The sequence below is a fragment of the Colias eurytheme genome, chromosome 22 (genome assembly GCF_061535395.1).
Source record: "Colias eurytheme isolate Ceu_HAF_F1 chromosome 22, ilColEury1 Martin Lab GWU primary, whole genome shotgun sequence".
NCBI lineage: Eukaryota > Metazoa > Arthropoda > Insecta > Lepidoptera > Pieridae > Colias > Colias eurytheme.
In genome coordinates this window covers 328,261-345,105 of record NC_143001.1, presented here as the reverse complement: position 1 = coordinate 345,105, position 16,845 = coordinate 328,261, and the positions used below count along the sequence as shown (strand labels likewise).

Genomic DNA, 16,845 nt, shown 5'->3' with positions numbered 1-16,845 from the left:
TAAAAACTTTAAACAACAGCATTAAATACTTTGAAAGTTTCATAAAAATTTCAATATGTACCATGAATGTACCATGAACAATGCAATTAACAACCACAAGATTAGCAGTACATTTAATCGCATGTGAAACACGCATTTACGTAATCCTAATTCCCATGTAGGTAACAAATGCCCTAAAGTATAGTATGACCAGAATTAATGAGAACAATTAAAACTATGATGCAAGGATGCGTTAATACATGTTAAGCGAACAAGGGTATACGTGGTCCTTGTTATTTACGTGACTACTGACTAAATTGGTGTTGGACTGTTGGTCAATCGACCATGGTAATAAAAGAATGATATATGCGCATGTAATTTCAAGTTATGGTCACTTTTTGTGTTCACAAGCATAAGGTAGCCGTAGGTAACAGTTTTGAAATTTGCATTGATTATGAAATGCACAAGTACCTAGTTGGTTGTAGGTTCAAAAGGAATGTATTGAAAGAAACATCAAAATTAACAACAGTATCACTAATGGTTCATCTGATAGATGAAAAATTAGATAACATAATTTTTCGTCTTATAAGTAATTTAGCTTTTAAAAAAGTCTAGATGAGATGCAAATTTCGATATTACTGGAACGTAAGAACAAGATTCTAAATAATCAAAGTTAATAATACCTGTTAGATATTACATGGATATTACTAACTGCGGGCATCCGCATTTCATTTTGGCGGTAACACATAATTACTATAGAACACTATATTCAACACAGATTGGTGCGCTTTATCCGGCGCGGGAAAGTGCGTAATGATGGAGAAAATGGCGGGAAAAGTTGAGCTTCGGTGTTGCTATTTGCGTGCTCGATTTCAGATGACAGTTGTTTTTTTTAAGGTTTTATTCTATCTGTTGACCGTTCCGATCTGTATTTTTATTTATTTATTTAAATAAAAATAGATGTAATACTTGGATTCGATATTAAGAGTGAATGCTAAATATACAAACTACGAATAATTTTATCTAAACTTTCTATTTAAAAAATAAAAAAAGGCAAAATTTTACGAGCCTTTGAGAAAGTAAGACTGCAACTCTTTCAAAATTAATGTTATGCATAAAATATTACTTTTAGAAATTTAGTTTTTTAATTATAAGTTCATGTAATGCAAAGTACTAATAATTTTGAACAGCTGTACACCGTACACGCAAGTAAATTGTTTTTAAACGAAAGATTCTTATTATAACTGAAAAGAAAACACATTAAATTCTTGTAATACCACCGGTATGCGGATATAACGCTCTCACGGAATTTTCAGTAACATATAACTCAGCAGTGCGTGAAACAACGTAAATATACGCATTATTAGAGGTTTTTTAGAGTATATTTCTTATGAATTTAAAGGGGTAAGTACGCAAAAAGAATTTTCACTCATTATAGTTTACATAAGTTCCAATGTTCAAATATTGTTCAAATAAGTAAATGATAATTAAATCCATCCGTTGGCAATACTCCACAAATTATGTTAAAATACTAGTTTTAAATTAAAATTTTGCAATGGCAATATCAGTTTTTGCCGCCAAATGTAGTCAAATGTGTTCCAATTTTTTTTGTCGGCTTCGCACATGTCTTGAAACGGGCAAAGAGGATTTACTATTTGGTTTTAAAATTAATTTATTACATTTTTGGGTAAATGCAAACCTTACAACTTATCGAATCAAGGTAAATAACAGGATATTACCTAAATTTGTGTTTATTTAGTTGTCGAGTCATCCAGTGTCAAGCCTTTTTGGAAAACTGGGTTAATTTGTTGAATTTACCCTTGAGGCTTCTATTGGCCGGAAATATACTTAATATTATACAAAATAGGTAGCTTTGAAGTGATAGGATAATTTTATTGCCAGAGCGTGTTTAATCGTTTTATATTTCCGTTAACGACTGTTACAGCTGAATCTAGATATTTCTTATGAACATAGGTATTTAGTAATAGTGTTTCACGTATAATATATGTACATAACATATGCATTTATTTCGTACTTACTGCTATTTTGTAATAATATAAGATCATATATTTAAAATATCTACTTTATTGTAAAGAGACAGCTTAACTTGGAAAGAAAATTTAGACCTGCGCATTTTATTTTTAATAATTGTAAATTACATTTGAAAAAGATATTTTTTCTCGTCTATTTAGTTACTACTTACTGAGTTCAAAGTTGTAGAGTTCTACATAGTTCAGAAGTTTCTTGTAAAATAAAACTTCATACCGCATACACATATACACCGTAGCCTCAATACTACACAATCACTGGAACAATTGTCTTGTGAAGCCTGTAGTAATTCTATATTATCTGTGCCTATTGTACTATCTGTACACATATCAACATATGATACGATCCATATAAGCATCGACGCGTTTACCTAACTGTAACTGTTTCAAAAGTTATGCTCTACAATGTAACCGTTTAATTGTTTAATTGCTCTATCGTGTCCAAGTAACATGAAATCTGGACAGTTTATGCGTATGTTTGGTATATTTCATAATGTCGTATGCTTTAAAAGACCTAACTTTTAGGCAGCCAGGAAGTTGGTGTTACTTTTAGTCTATATATGTGTTAAAAAGATAATAAGGTGTTACAGATTAAAAAAATGCATTATATTGATAGCGTTACTATTAAGTATTCTGTTATATTGTGCAAGATTTTTAACCCACATCACAAGTTAAGCGGTCAGCGGTTATGTTCATAATAAATCGATGATATATTTAGAGCAATTGGTTCGAAAAATGAGACTAGGGGCTAATGACTGGCTTATAAAGTTACTGCAGACAACCTATTTAACATTTCTTTACGCAATATACTTCCATATATTATGTTTAATTAGTAATTTCAACTGAGAACGTATCAGGAAGCTATAAAGCGGGCTATTAATAATATTGACTAGCGAATTATCTTCACTTCCGTTGCAGCAATAGAAAAACTTCGCATATATTATTCTAGCTGCGCTCCGCGGATTCACCCGCATTGATCCGCTCCTGTTGGTCTAAGCGTGATATATAGATATATAGATTATATATGATATATAGCCTATAGCCATCCTCGATAAATTGGCTATCTAACACCGAAAGAATTTTTCAAATCAGACCAGTAGTTCCTGAGATTAGCGCGTTCAAACAAACTCTTCAGCTTTATAATATTAGTATAGAATATGGTATAACAATGTTTTCGTACTAGTATAAATATATTCACTTGTAATCACGTAGTGTCACTTTAGCTAAAAGCTACTAAAAGCGTTGAATTTCACCATTATGCCATGAGAGGGTCAATGGCTGAGCTTTCTCTGTCATTATAGACACTAGCCACTAGCCACAAGTCACTGGTCAGGTTATATTGTGAACATTGACCTCGATTGGTAAACGTTTTGAATTGTTTTCAGTATTAGAATTATTATTGATGGTTATCTATACTAATATTATAAAGCTAAAGAGTTGGTTTGTTTGTTTTAACGCGCTAATCTCAGGAACTTCGGGACCGATTTGAAAAATTCTTTCAGTGTTAGATAGCCCATTTATCGAGGAAGGCTATACGTTATATTATATATCATCACGCTAAGACCAACAGGAGCGGAGTAAGCAGTTGGTAGGTATTCAATAAAATCTAAGTTAGAGCGAAGCCGTTGCCTGAAAAGTTACCTTATAATTTTTAAACAAACTCAAACTTTTAACACTTCTGAATGGAAAAAGAAACACATCTTTACACCTTTACATATTTACTATCATCACAGTTTCTATCAACATCTCAATTTACAAGTATGTTTTGTCTGTCTGTCGCATTGTATAGCAGGAAGTGCTGTATTACAGTAGCGTATCGCGTGAAATCGATAATTCCTACTCGATGATCGATAAATCTGCTGTAAATAACGTATCGGAATTTGTTCATTGACAATTTAATTGTCTGTTTCGTGTAGTTATGTTTATAGACCGTACCAAACACAGTACCAAATAACAACAGTTTATATCGAACTTAATCTACTTCAAAAGTAATTCCATTCCTAAATAATTTTTGGTTTCAGTGTGTCACTAATTGACATACAGACTATAGAATTATATTATGTGTGGAACAAAATTAAAAATAATAGAAGGAATCTACATCATTACATGGCATTCGTTCTACGCTAAAATCAAATTACCTACCTACCTAAGTTGCACTTGAGGATTAAACAGTAAAAAGTAACTTGTTAAAATTCTATATCTAGGAAAACGCTGGCTCTTGAGACACAGAGTTACTCTAGTTCAAGAGTCAGCGTACATATTTTTGTAAGTTTATGTTTTTGGCAAAATAAAGATTTTATTTATTATTTATTATTATTATAAACAACTAGATAACATAAAAGGCTTATTACACTACCCGATATGAAGGGCCCTGCATCTAGGGTGGGCGTGTTCCCTAGTTAGTGTGGCGCTTATTACACTTCTCTGCGAATTGGGCCCTAACTCAGTTTATACGCGAATGTCTAGAGAGATAAACGTATTGTTGCATTTTACATTATGCCGCCGTTAGTATCGAAACTTCAAAAAGTTGCTGTAGCAGTGGCAACCGTTGACGCAATAACAAATATTAAAAAAAGAAGAGAAAGATCTGGGTGAAAGAGTATTTGCGGTTACGTGAAAAGCTTTCAAATATGCAAATACTAAGCGTGCTTGAACCGGGAGTTTTAATGAATTAATTAGAGTAGGTGCAGAATAATTTGAACACTTGTTGAGTTTTAAAAAAATTAAATAAACAATTGATTTAAACAATTTATTTATTTGTTAACATGGCGGTGTGATCACAAACATTTGCACCTTCCCTTTTAAGTTAAATAAACCTGTAGTAGGGAAGTTTGGTGACACCTTACATACAAAAGCAGCCACTCCACGCACTAGTCGCGCGGCAACTGAGCTCCCTAACCGCCCTAAACGTTATTACATTACCCAATCTGCAGGGCGCTTAGGGAGCTAGGCAGATCGGGCAGACCCGATCGCCCTAAATCGGGACACTAACTCCCTAAGTCTTATTACACCACTCTTAGTTAGGGTTAGGGCCCCTAAAAATTGGGTGGTCTAAGAAGCCTTTTACCTACGTAAAGTTTATACATATCTAGACTATGTATCTAGTGTACTTTACCTCAATAAATAGCTATCTAAACGCTTAAAGCGTTATAAATAATGAAAGAAAGTAATCTAAATGGTAATGTCTTGGTAATGTACATCAACTTGGATAATCTAGGATAGTAAAAGTGTCTAAGGCATGCAGATTTATTCTGCACTCCACTTGGACTTTCTTAAGAGTCTAGAATTAATTGATAATTAGCTGTTAGAATTATAATTAGTACTAACTAGAAAGATATAAAATATCACATTATTAAAAGTTAAATTTTGTACATGATTATAATTAAATTGAAGAAGATATGAAAATATCAGCTGTCTTATTAATATGATTTAGGCTCGACAAATCATTTTTTGTTTCGTTTAAAATCTGGTAAAAATATGTTATGACGATTCAAAAGTGCTTCTAGAAGAAGTCTAATTGAATAAATATATGTTTGAGTTTGATCTTTGCTTACTTCATCGTCTTATAAAAAATTAAGCTACAAAAAGTTTTTACACAAACATTCGCTTACAAATAGGTAATTAATAGCGAACAAAAACGTTTATTGATTCTCATACATAACTAAATTACCGGTAACATGACTGACCGGGAATCGAACCTAATACCTTGAAGGCGTTGAACCGTACGAATTGTTACGGTCACTGAACAAATGGCGCTTATTAAGTAATTATCAGCACGATCAACTTAAGTTTTTTACGAGGAAACTTGATATAAATTGACATACTTTGTCATATTATTATGTCAAATCATAGAACATATTGAAGACTTGAAAAACCTACTTTTTTTGAAGTCGGTTAAAACTTAGAACCTGAATGACTATGACTGATTTAAAACTTAGTTTTTAAGCGTGTATAATTGTTTAGGTTCTATAAAAAGACACTTTAAAAACAGCGTATAAATTTTATCAAAATTGGTCCAGCATTGAAAGATACCTACATCATATGATAATTCTATTTTATTATGCTCTATATGTTCCTTTTATCTCAAGCAAGTAAAAACGCCGCAAACAACTAGACCGGAAACGGATGTTTTCAATTAAATTTCAAAAACACCAGCCCAGTAGTTTTTGCGCAAGAGTCATCCTCACATCCTCGTACACTTTCTCTGATTACCTTTTAAGTTAAACTTATCTCTGACTAATTCTTCTTACTTATATTTGGTATTTTGATCGATGGACAATCAATATTATAAACACTTTTACATTAATATCACAATATTTTTCATTTATTAGCATATTATATATAAGACATTCTACAATCAAGAAAAAGACTCATATTTGTATGTAATAAATTAAAAATAAGGTATTTTATCATTTATCACCTTTCTAACTCTAATTTGAAAAGTTATATCAATATACAGTGAAACAATTTTATTTGTTTGATAGCATTCTGTTCTAATACATAGGACGTTTTAAATCCCACTTATTATTTCTACCTACCTTTTTTTGCCTACTTTATTTGTGACTTTAGTGGCTCAACACTGGCTCTACATTCGTTGACAATTATTAGTTTCGACAGACTTTTGTTTCAATAAATTATCCTCAGCCTGTTTTTTCTGTAAAATTAAGTTGTATAGTTATAGTTGTTGTCTTTCGAATCATTACAGCTTTCATTTGAAAGTCAGTATATCCTCAAGTGTCCACAAAACTATAATTTTCAATGACTGGCAGAAAGCTAATACGGATAAGATCACATACAAAATTACTCATTTCCACATAAAAATTACAATCTTTATCATCAAGGAAGAGACTATCATTGAACGTAATGGAAAATATACTTTATCTATAGTAGATAAAGTTGAATTTTGGTAACTGTTTAGTATAGTAAGAAATTTTGAAGAGAAATGACAGGAACGCGGGAGGTAAAGAAATTTTGTTTATAACCGGTCCGAACTGGTTTCGTCTAGCTGAATGTAGTTTGGACTAGTTTTGTTGTTATTACGTTTACTTTCGATTTTTTTTTGTTACTTTTTTGGATGGCTTCTTACGTAATTTGTTACGGATAAGGACAGAAAGTGTAAAGTCCTACTAATGCTTTAGATACGAAAGTTTGTATGGTATGTTACTCTTCGAAATAAACAACGTTTTTGAACCAGCTGTAATTCACCCAAAAAAGTAACATAATCTGGCCTAGATTGGCCAAGACAAAACATTCTTTCATAGATTTTAAACATACTTAATTAAAAAATAAGTTTTTGTAAAACGTTATTATCACAACAATAGAGAAGCAAAATGTATTTCTTGCTAAACGAGTTGTTTAAATGTGTCACTGAGTAATAGGTACATTCAGGGAAATTATTTACACTTTTACCGGACACGCGTCCGTTTGTCTCTCAATGAAACAGGTTTTGTTCTGTTTATATACGTATTGATGTAACAGGGAAAGTTTAAGATTTTTACCTTTTGATATAGTATTATGTATAAGCTATGAATGATTGTTGGTGTAACTACGATTGCTGTATTAAAATTTCAATAAAAAAGTGGTGGAATACATGACACAAAACACAATTAAAATTAATTCCGAATTCCTATTCCAAACGTGCATCAAGCTCACGTTGCAGATTATACAAAAAATATACAAACTCCTTTTGAAACAATTTTTGAAGTGAATACTTCTTTAGCGGCGTTGGGTATAAAATCTTAAACTCGCGTCAGGACACGTCGCCTGATCGAAAAAGCGTTAGACGGCTGTTTTTTTTTTTAGCCCTTATATTCCATGCGTAAGACGGATACCATTCCAAAATATCAAACATACTGAACGATCAGTAATCAAGTTTTCACTTCTGAGTGCAACCCGTCTTTTTTTTTAATATAGTTAAGTAGATACCAAGTAGGTTGTCAATTTGTCGATGCTTATCTGTATTTGTGTTGTCCTGAGGTGTTGTCATCTTAATGTCAACTGTCAACCTACGCACATGTTACATAGAAATGGCGCCAAAAATGTTACAAAATACAAACTAGACGGTTCAAAACGTGACTGGCCTACCATACGAAATTAGATATTAAAATAACAATACCTACGTAATCTACATGTTTTTATATTAGGAAGTGGCAGTCGTAGCGTAAAATTACATATTACATAAACTATATGTAACATTGCGTGTTCGGAATAATGAGATCAATTAAATAACAATACATAATAAAGTGTGTAATATTTTGTTTTAATTTTGGAGCGGGTTTAATTTACAAAATTATGACGATACGCGGTTTATTTGGATCGTGAACTTCGTGAAATACTTATCTTCATTCTACTCGTGATAAATCGCATTTACCTAGTTTTTTATATTATTTAATGAATACGTCAAACAAAACTACGACGAGGAATATATTATTCATAATCAATAAAATATGAACTTTCGTTTAAAAAGCCCACACCTTTAAAAAGCTTTCGATATGACTCGTCTGTGAATTTAAGGTGTGTATTCTTTGATTTTTTTATTGCCTTATAAAATATATGCCCATTCAGAATCTGGTTTTGGTCGAAAGTGAAATCTTGTAAGATAACTACGTTTTGTAACACAGGTGTATAATGTTTTGTCAAAGAATAACAATCGACGTAGAATTATCATCTGACCTAGATCTGTTGGACTAATTTTGTTTTTATGAATTGAATAGCGTTGTTGATCAAAAAAATAGATAAGTTTTATTTGTTTCTAGAGAAACAGAGGCTGTTTAAAAACATTTATTTTTATACTATGTATGAGATGGTATGCAAGTGCAACGGACAAAAAACAGGTATCTTGAACTAGTTAGAGCCCGCTGCTTAGCTCGCGTGGAACCATAGTACAAGGATAAGTACAATATGTTTTTTTTTAATTTGTCAACATTTTTATAACGATCACTTTTTGATTGATGAAAATATAATTAAAAAAGATTCCGCCCCCGGGTGGGCTCGAACCACCAACCTTTCGGTTAACAGCCGAACGCGCTAGCCAATTGCGCCACGGAGGCATTGATGACCTACAAAAAAATACAAACCACATCCCAATATTTTTTTATATCTATAGTTACCTAATAATGATATAATTACTAATTAGTATACTGTATACTCATTAATAATGACAAAAGAAGTGATTAAGATAATTAAGAAATCTCATTCAATATTATCATTTATCAATTCTCAAAAATGTATTTTCAAATATTATACAGACAACAAAATTATTTATTTTTACCTTTAAAAAAAATTACAAGTCAAGGCATACCTAACACATTCTCCGTGAAGTATAAGTTTTTTTCATGAGTGTACCAACTCGTTAAAATACGGAATCTTCAAAATTTTATGATTTTCTTATAACAACACTAATTTAAAACTACTGTTCTATAACGAGAGAAAGCAGGAGGCAAGTCGGCGGCTATAATTAGTGTTATTTGGAAAGAGTTGCGGATTCATAGAGCGTACTATCATAATTAAATTTGATTATGCTCTATACTTGCTCTAAGTACATATATGATCTTACTACTATATTTACGAAAATTCTATACGAAGTAATAAATTGAAAATGTTCTTCAAGGTTTTGAAATTCTATTTAAAAAAAATTGTGGTTTTTAAATTAATATATAATCTATACTAATATTATAAAGAGGAAAAGTTTGTAAGTATGTATGTATGTATGTATGGTTTTCACGCAAAAACTACTGGACCGATTTCAAAAATTCTTTCACCATTAGAAAGCTGCATCTTTACTGAGCAACATAGGCTATATTGCATTTTCAAAAAAATTAGAGATCCTTACCAAAAATGCAATAATGTAACCCAAGGTGTAAAAAAATCCTCAATAAAACTTCTGTCATCGCGTGCGCTGCGGAATCTATTGAAGATAGAACAAAAAAATGTTCTACGGTATTATAGAATGGATCAATATCTACAAGAAAGTCCGCGATACCATATGTCCATCTTCAGTAGTTATGTTACTACAACAACTTTTTTACGTTTTCAAAGTAAATAGAAGTGCCGACAGTAATCAAACCATGTTATCCATACACATATATTAATCCTTATCCCATTAAATGATGTTTTATTATAGACTGTTTCAATACCAGCAAAATACTTTTTAAATGAAAAGAATTGGATATTCCATTCAAAAGATATAACGAATTTTTAAAAGTGTCAATCTACAGAAAATAGTAGGTATACTGTTCGAGCAGGCCGTAGTGCGGGGGTCACGGAGGAATTCTACCAATATGCGTCTTGATGGAACACAGTGGGGTTTTGGTCGGTAGGAATCCGACATAACCCACGGCCCCACCCCCGGAGGCCGTGGGTATCTATGAAAGATTTCCCCACTAAAACAAAAAAAAAGGCCGTAGTGCGGGACGGGGTAAAGGTGATTTTCATGTGATTAAAAATTAAACCTATAGTCCGACCTATAGTAGACTTTTCACTGTAACGATATCGCTATCTATGCGGGTGAAACCGCAGGGCATTGCTAGTATAATATATTTTGTGAGAAACAGTATTTCTTAATACGTTAAGTAGTTGTAATACTTATCTTTTATTGCAATTAATTTTGATGTTGTTGTTATTTTATTTTTTAAATAGCGGAGTTGCGATATATTGAATACTGCTGCATACTGTAACCGTATTAAAAATTTAAAATAATATACTTAAAAAAAGTTTTATTTTAAATTCTACACTACCTAATACCACAGACTCATAATAATATACTACGCTAATACCTACACGAGAAATATTTTTCCACATTAAAAGTTTAATTTTATTAAAAAAAATCTATTTAAAATACAAGTACATATTATGAATATAATTTATTATTTTATATTTTTTATGGTATTTGTTATCTTTAAAAATGCGAATATGTTAATAATTAGATACGACAAATGGATAATAAATAATAATGTGTATTATATGCAAGAAGCTTATATCATTATATTATGATACAATATTTTGCCGCCATTAATATATCCGATATGGTCTAGTGGCTAGGATACCTGGCTCTCACCCAGGAGGCTCGGGTTCGATTCCCGGTATCGGAAAATGCTTTTTTATTTTTTTTGTTGATGTTTTTAATTGTATTATACATAACTTTTTCCGCATAAAATTATTACATACATGCGTTTTTATGTTCTCAAATCTCTATTTGTATTATGCCCTCTGGCAAAAACCGATACTACACTATTTAAATTCATTCAGAAAACGTTGGGAAGCGATTGATGGTTTTAAATATAATTAAAATTCAAATCAAGTGCATATTATGTCAGATCAACACTTACACTTGTAATCAAAACTTGGCTTGAATACTAAATGTAGGTACTTGTAGTAAGATTTAGTTTTATGTTTGACCTAAACATGACAATAGTAGTAAACAATGTAGTTATTTATCATTATGCAGCAGAACTTGTCCAAAATTATCTTTATTTCAATAATAACTGTGCCTATACCATCACGCTACGACCAACAGGAGAGGAGCCACGGGGGTGAAACCGCGCGGAGCGGCTAGTTTTAAGTAAATGTTACAATGCACACTTCATCTGTACAAATTACAATGGGTAATATATGGTAATATTAAAAACTATTACATAACCTCGTGAGACCTCAGGGTCAAGGTCGTTTTTTGATAATGACTCGTGGGATTATCTCTCTACATTTAAATTTTTAGCTAATATAAAGTTATTGTTATGCATCACATATTTTAGGTCATTTCTTATTATTTTCGTAGTTTTAAAAAAAATATTGAAGTCTGTCCAGTAGCTTCTGAGATTTGCGCGTTCAAAGGCACAATCATGTACACAAATTATTCAGTTTTATAATATTAGTATATTAGATAAAACTGTGGTTTTAAATAAATCAAAAATGCCATAATCGCTTTCCATCGCTAATCCAATAATATAATGTGAAAGTTTCTCCATCTCAAGATATTTGGATATCACTTTCACCGGCGGTCGCTGACTTTACACAACCTGTCTCACTATCTATAGATAATACTGGGTAATAGATGATTGGACCTTGCTGGCTACTGTTGGAAGACGAGATGAAAAGTAAACAACTGTTAATTGTTTTTATTGAAAAGCATCGATATTATGATGAAAAATAGAAATATGTAACTCGATTTGATCGAATAAGTGCCTATGCTGATTGCAAGAATTATTATATCTTTTGAAATAACAGATGTTAATTTTATGTGTAAAAGATGTATTCAGGACTAAATATATTGATAATTTGACAGCTTCTCGATATTTTTTTCTATCTTCAGTCTATGTTTTCAAATCTATGGAAGGCTTTCAACTCCTAGTGTATTTTTTTCGTTATTTTTGAGACGTAACTTTAAAAACTTTGTGCGCGACGTTTCCCTGGTTATCTACCCTGTTATACAATCAAAATTGAATATCTTATATATAAAATTCTCGTGTCACAATGTTAGTCTGCATACTCCTCCGAAACGGGTGGACCGATTCTCATGAAATTTTCTGTGCATATCGGGTAAGTCTGAGAATCGGCCAACATCTATTTTTCATATGTACCACGGGCGAAGCCGGGGCGGACCGCTAGTTATTTATAAATCTTGATACTTGTATTGGTACATAGAGGTAATTATAAATTTACTACCAGGCGCCTTATCACGACATTTACCACTGTTATTATATTTGACCGAACCTTTGAGTTCAAATTTAATTAAAAAGCTGCCTCTTACTCCAATAAATACTTAAAAAGCAGCAGTTTTAAGTTTTACCTTCATTACTGTTCGATGGGCTTTCACTAATTATTTTATGCTAACTAACGTAAAAAGCATTGCATACTGGAGCATTTTGCATTGGTCATGGCGAAACGCGAAAGTTTGCTTATTCTCATTAATTATTAATTTTTTGCTCAAATTTTTGCTCTGATTAATAAAGGTTAACTCTGTTTTATAATATGTATATTTTAAACTTGTCTATTATTTCGAAAAAGCGGTCTTTCACCTCTACAAAGTAACCACATTGTTCATGAGTCTGCAATCCTATATTTTTTTTTATTCCAATAATGAAATAAATAAAATATACTTGCTTTATCATAGAGTAAGTACCTTATCTAAAAAGATTCCTACAAATTCCGATCGTGCCCTTTTAACTTAGCTTTTAAACTCAAATTAAGTAGTTGTTCTACGATGTAAGACCCTCCTTTTTCAAGTCAACCAAAAACATAATAAACACAAAGTTAGATAAGTAGTTGTTTGAAAGGCAAGTGTAGGAGCAAGGTGAACTTGCTATAGCTAGGTATACTTTAATACATATAATAGATATACTGATAAACTTGACTACAAGTCTGGCATTTGGCATTATTAATGGGTGGAGACTGGAGTAGGCTTTGGTTTCACAATGCACTTTTGAAGGTTAGTACTAAGATATCTAGTAGATATTTACTCTTTACGTAAGTTGAAAAATATGTAAATCGAAGAAGTAGTAATTAGGTACCCTAGGTATATAATGTTGTAATGTAGTGTTGTAGAGTTTGGGCAGTTTTTATAAATGCATTTTTCAAATCTTTGAACGGTGCGAATGCCGGTAAACTATGGACCGATTTTTATAAATTTTTCATTCGCAGATAGGTACATAGTTACAAGGATAAGTTTAAGTGTGTACTTAAAAATAATCTCACACAAAAGAAAATAATGTCTTTCATGTAATAATTAAGTGACATGTAGAATTACACAAATAGGTACGTACTACGTAGGTAATTAAACTAAAAAACTAAAAAAAAAAAACAATTAAACCTACATACAACCATTTTAGGACATCAACAATTTGAGTTCAAGAGCATGTAACGTAACTTTTAATTTATAATTGTTTTGTGAATAAAATTAATTGCTCAGTATATAGCGTCTTAATTGCATCATATAGTTACCAAAAACATCATTTTGATAGTTTAAAATATTTGAAAATCAATCGGTTAGATTTTGATATTAACTGTAGCAAACAATCAAACAAAAAATCGTATCTTCATAAACATTTACTTTAAACTTTTTAGTATTGTCATTAGCTACTGTATTATATTATCTGTGGTTTAGTTAAGCTAAAAGGTATGCAGTTAATGATTCAAATAATTTATTACATATTTTATGATAAAGTTAATTATAATTATATCCTGGAAGTAAGGAAAATATGTTTTATCTGATATTTTGATATGTACCTTCCTGTCATAAGTTGTAGGTTAAGAGCCTTAGATTCGTATTTGGCATAAAATAAACTTAATAATATCTAATAATAAAGTTTGCATTAAACCTTTCCGTGTAATGCTAATAAAAGTGTATTAAAAATGTGGATTTGTTTCATAAGTAAATAAATCCCATGCAGTCGGAATAATAACCAATTTAAGAAGACAATCTACTTACATAAATCTGCTTATTACCACAGAATATATAATATGTAGTAGCTAAACGCTACAGAACGGACACTCTCCGCCTCCCGCCAAAATTAAACACTTACCTCACCCCGCGCGATCGTGATTAAAATGGGCCATATTTTTCTGCAAGGACGATACGCAACGAAGATTGACAACATTAATCAAATTGACTTAAAAGTAATTTTATTTTGGATTTGTGATTATCGTTTTTCGTAGAAAATGGTTAGATATTGTGATGTCTTACGGATGTATTTCATCAGAAAAACGCGAATTTTTTTTTACGCTAGTCACAAATGTGCCAACCTTAAAGCGTTAACACACACATTTGCAGTCTCTACAGTGTGACTGTCAAAACGATAATTTTGTATGGAGTGTCCGGGGTGTGTTATTACGTTACAATTAAATAATATTAAGAATATACATAGCATACTGTATAGTAATATTTAAAAATCGATCAATTTAATTTCCTACCGAAAGCTCGTATAAATTATTATGCATACATAATATTGTATCTATATATAAGACAAAAATCTTACGTATTTATGTTTGTATGATAATAAAACAATTATACATACATGAAGTACTTAATACAGTCATAAAATAATGAATACAAGTGCTAGTTGCTACACTTATCCGGCGGCGTTGCTTGTAATCACGGAAACTATTATATGACACAACAGTTTTTAATAAATTACTTTTATAGTACAAGTGGTTTTTAATTTTTATTAAACATTAATTTAATTATTTTCCTGTTATTATGTATCTGTTCAAGCACTAAGCTGTTAATTTATCGAATTGTAAAAAATAATTGGCAATTTGGCACATATTTTTTTCTTATTTTTAAGGTCATAAATTTTGATTTTCCGTTTGGTAATTAGGTACTTACTCTATTAAAAGTATGCTTTGAAATAATAATGTTTATATATCAAACTAAAACTACTATATACGCTAAATCTAACGCAAAAAAGATTAGCCTGGTTGTGAAAGGGCTCTGACTCTGAGTCATGTATAAAGATATTCTATAACCTTGGCCAGGTGACATACAAACAACATGATTCATTATTACATAATGTCATTACTAGCTTTTTCATGTGACTTCGATCGCGTTTAAGTTAGTTTAAGCTTTTAAGTAGGTAAGTATGGTAAGTTAATTTTGATGAAAACTTACCGCGCGTTATAAAAAAATGATGGTCAGCCATGTCGAAGCTTAAATTATTTAAACGTTTGCAATTTATCTATTGAGTAAATCTGTTTCAGAGCTTTTAATATCATTACAACACACTAACAACACTTTTAATATCAAAAATACAATATCCACTTAATACTATTATAAAGGCGAAAGTGTGTATGGATGTATGGATGTTTGTTACTCTTTCACGTAAAAACTACTGAACCGATTACAATGAAATTTAGCACACATATAGAGGGTAACTTGGATTAACACATAGGATAGGTTTTATCCCGGAAATCCCACGGGAACGGGAACTCTGCGGGTTTTCCTTTGAAAACGCGGGCGAAGCCGCGGGCGGAAATCTAGTATAGTGATAAGGCCGTAAGTTGTTGAGTTGATAATTGATATTGTGTGTTTGTGTCTTTTGAAGCTCTTACAGATATATGTATACTCTATCTGGTATGAAATATTCTGTGGTAATCAATACATACTAGCTGTTACTCGCGGGTTTGCTCGCTCTCGTGTTCATTTAGCTGTTACTGGTACACATAATATACCTATATAAACTATCTATTAATAGAAGCAATTCTTGTAAATAAACGCAAACTCATTTTCAACTAAGTAATGGTGATACTCCATCAAGAGAGTTTCAACCGGTTCAAGCGAAAGTCTACTCTTTCGTAATCACGACGCTTTTACTAAAATGTTTTATTTGTTAACAAATTATGAATAAAAACTCATGGTCATGGACAAGGTTTTTATATTATTTACATATGTAATTGTTATGAAAATGCAATGCCGAGAAAGTTAAGTTATAAGGAGTTAAGAGATTATAAGTAATAAAAAGTAAAAACAATAAACAACAAGTCGTAGCATAAGTCATAACATAATGTTTAAGTAAATAAGTTATTTATAAATAAAAATGTTGAAATAGGTACTTGAAAACTAAAGAAAATAGACTCTACTTTTTTATATACCTACTAGCGGTCCGCCCCGGCTTCGCCCGTGGTACATATATTTTACGTTTTCTCTACATAAAAACCATCCTCGTACTTCAAGGAATATAATAAAAAAAGAATTATCGAAATCGGTTCAGCCGTTCTCGAGTTATGCGCTTACCAACACATTTTGCGATTCATTTTTATATATAAGATAAGAAGAAGATGCGGGTAATATTTGTCAATTCGAGAAGAGATAAAAATTATAATGTCACTT

General features: G+C 31.3%; 1 protein-coding gene and 2 non-coding genes across 3 annotated transcripts in view; 1 reads left to right on the top strand and 2 right to left on the bottom strand.

Annotated features, from left to right (window-relative positions):
• LOC149898459 (uncharacterized) overlaps positions 1-16,845 on the bottom strand; it is a 28,365-nt gene that overhangs the window by 5,652 nt on the left and 5,868 nt on the right. The gene's annotated exons all lie outside the window — the stretch shown is intronic.
• TRNAN-GUU (transfer RNA asparagine (anticodon GUU)) lies at positions 9,003-9,076 on the bottom strand. Its single transcript has one exon. It is a non-coding gene; the product is annotated as a tRNA-Asn (tRNA).
• On the top strand, positions 11,045-11,116 carry TRNAE-CUC (transfer RNA glutamic acid (anticodon CUC)). Its single transcript has one exon. It is a non-coding gene; the product is annotated as a tRNA-Glu (tRNA).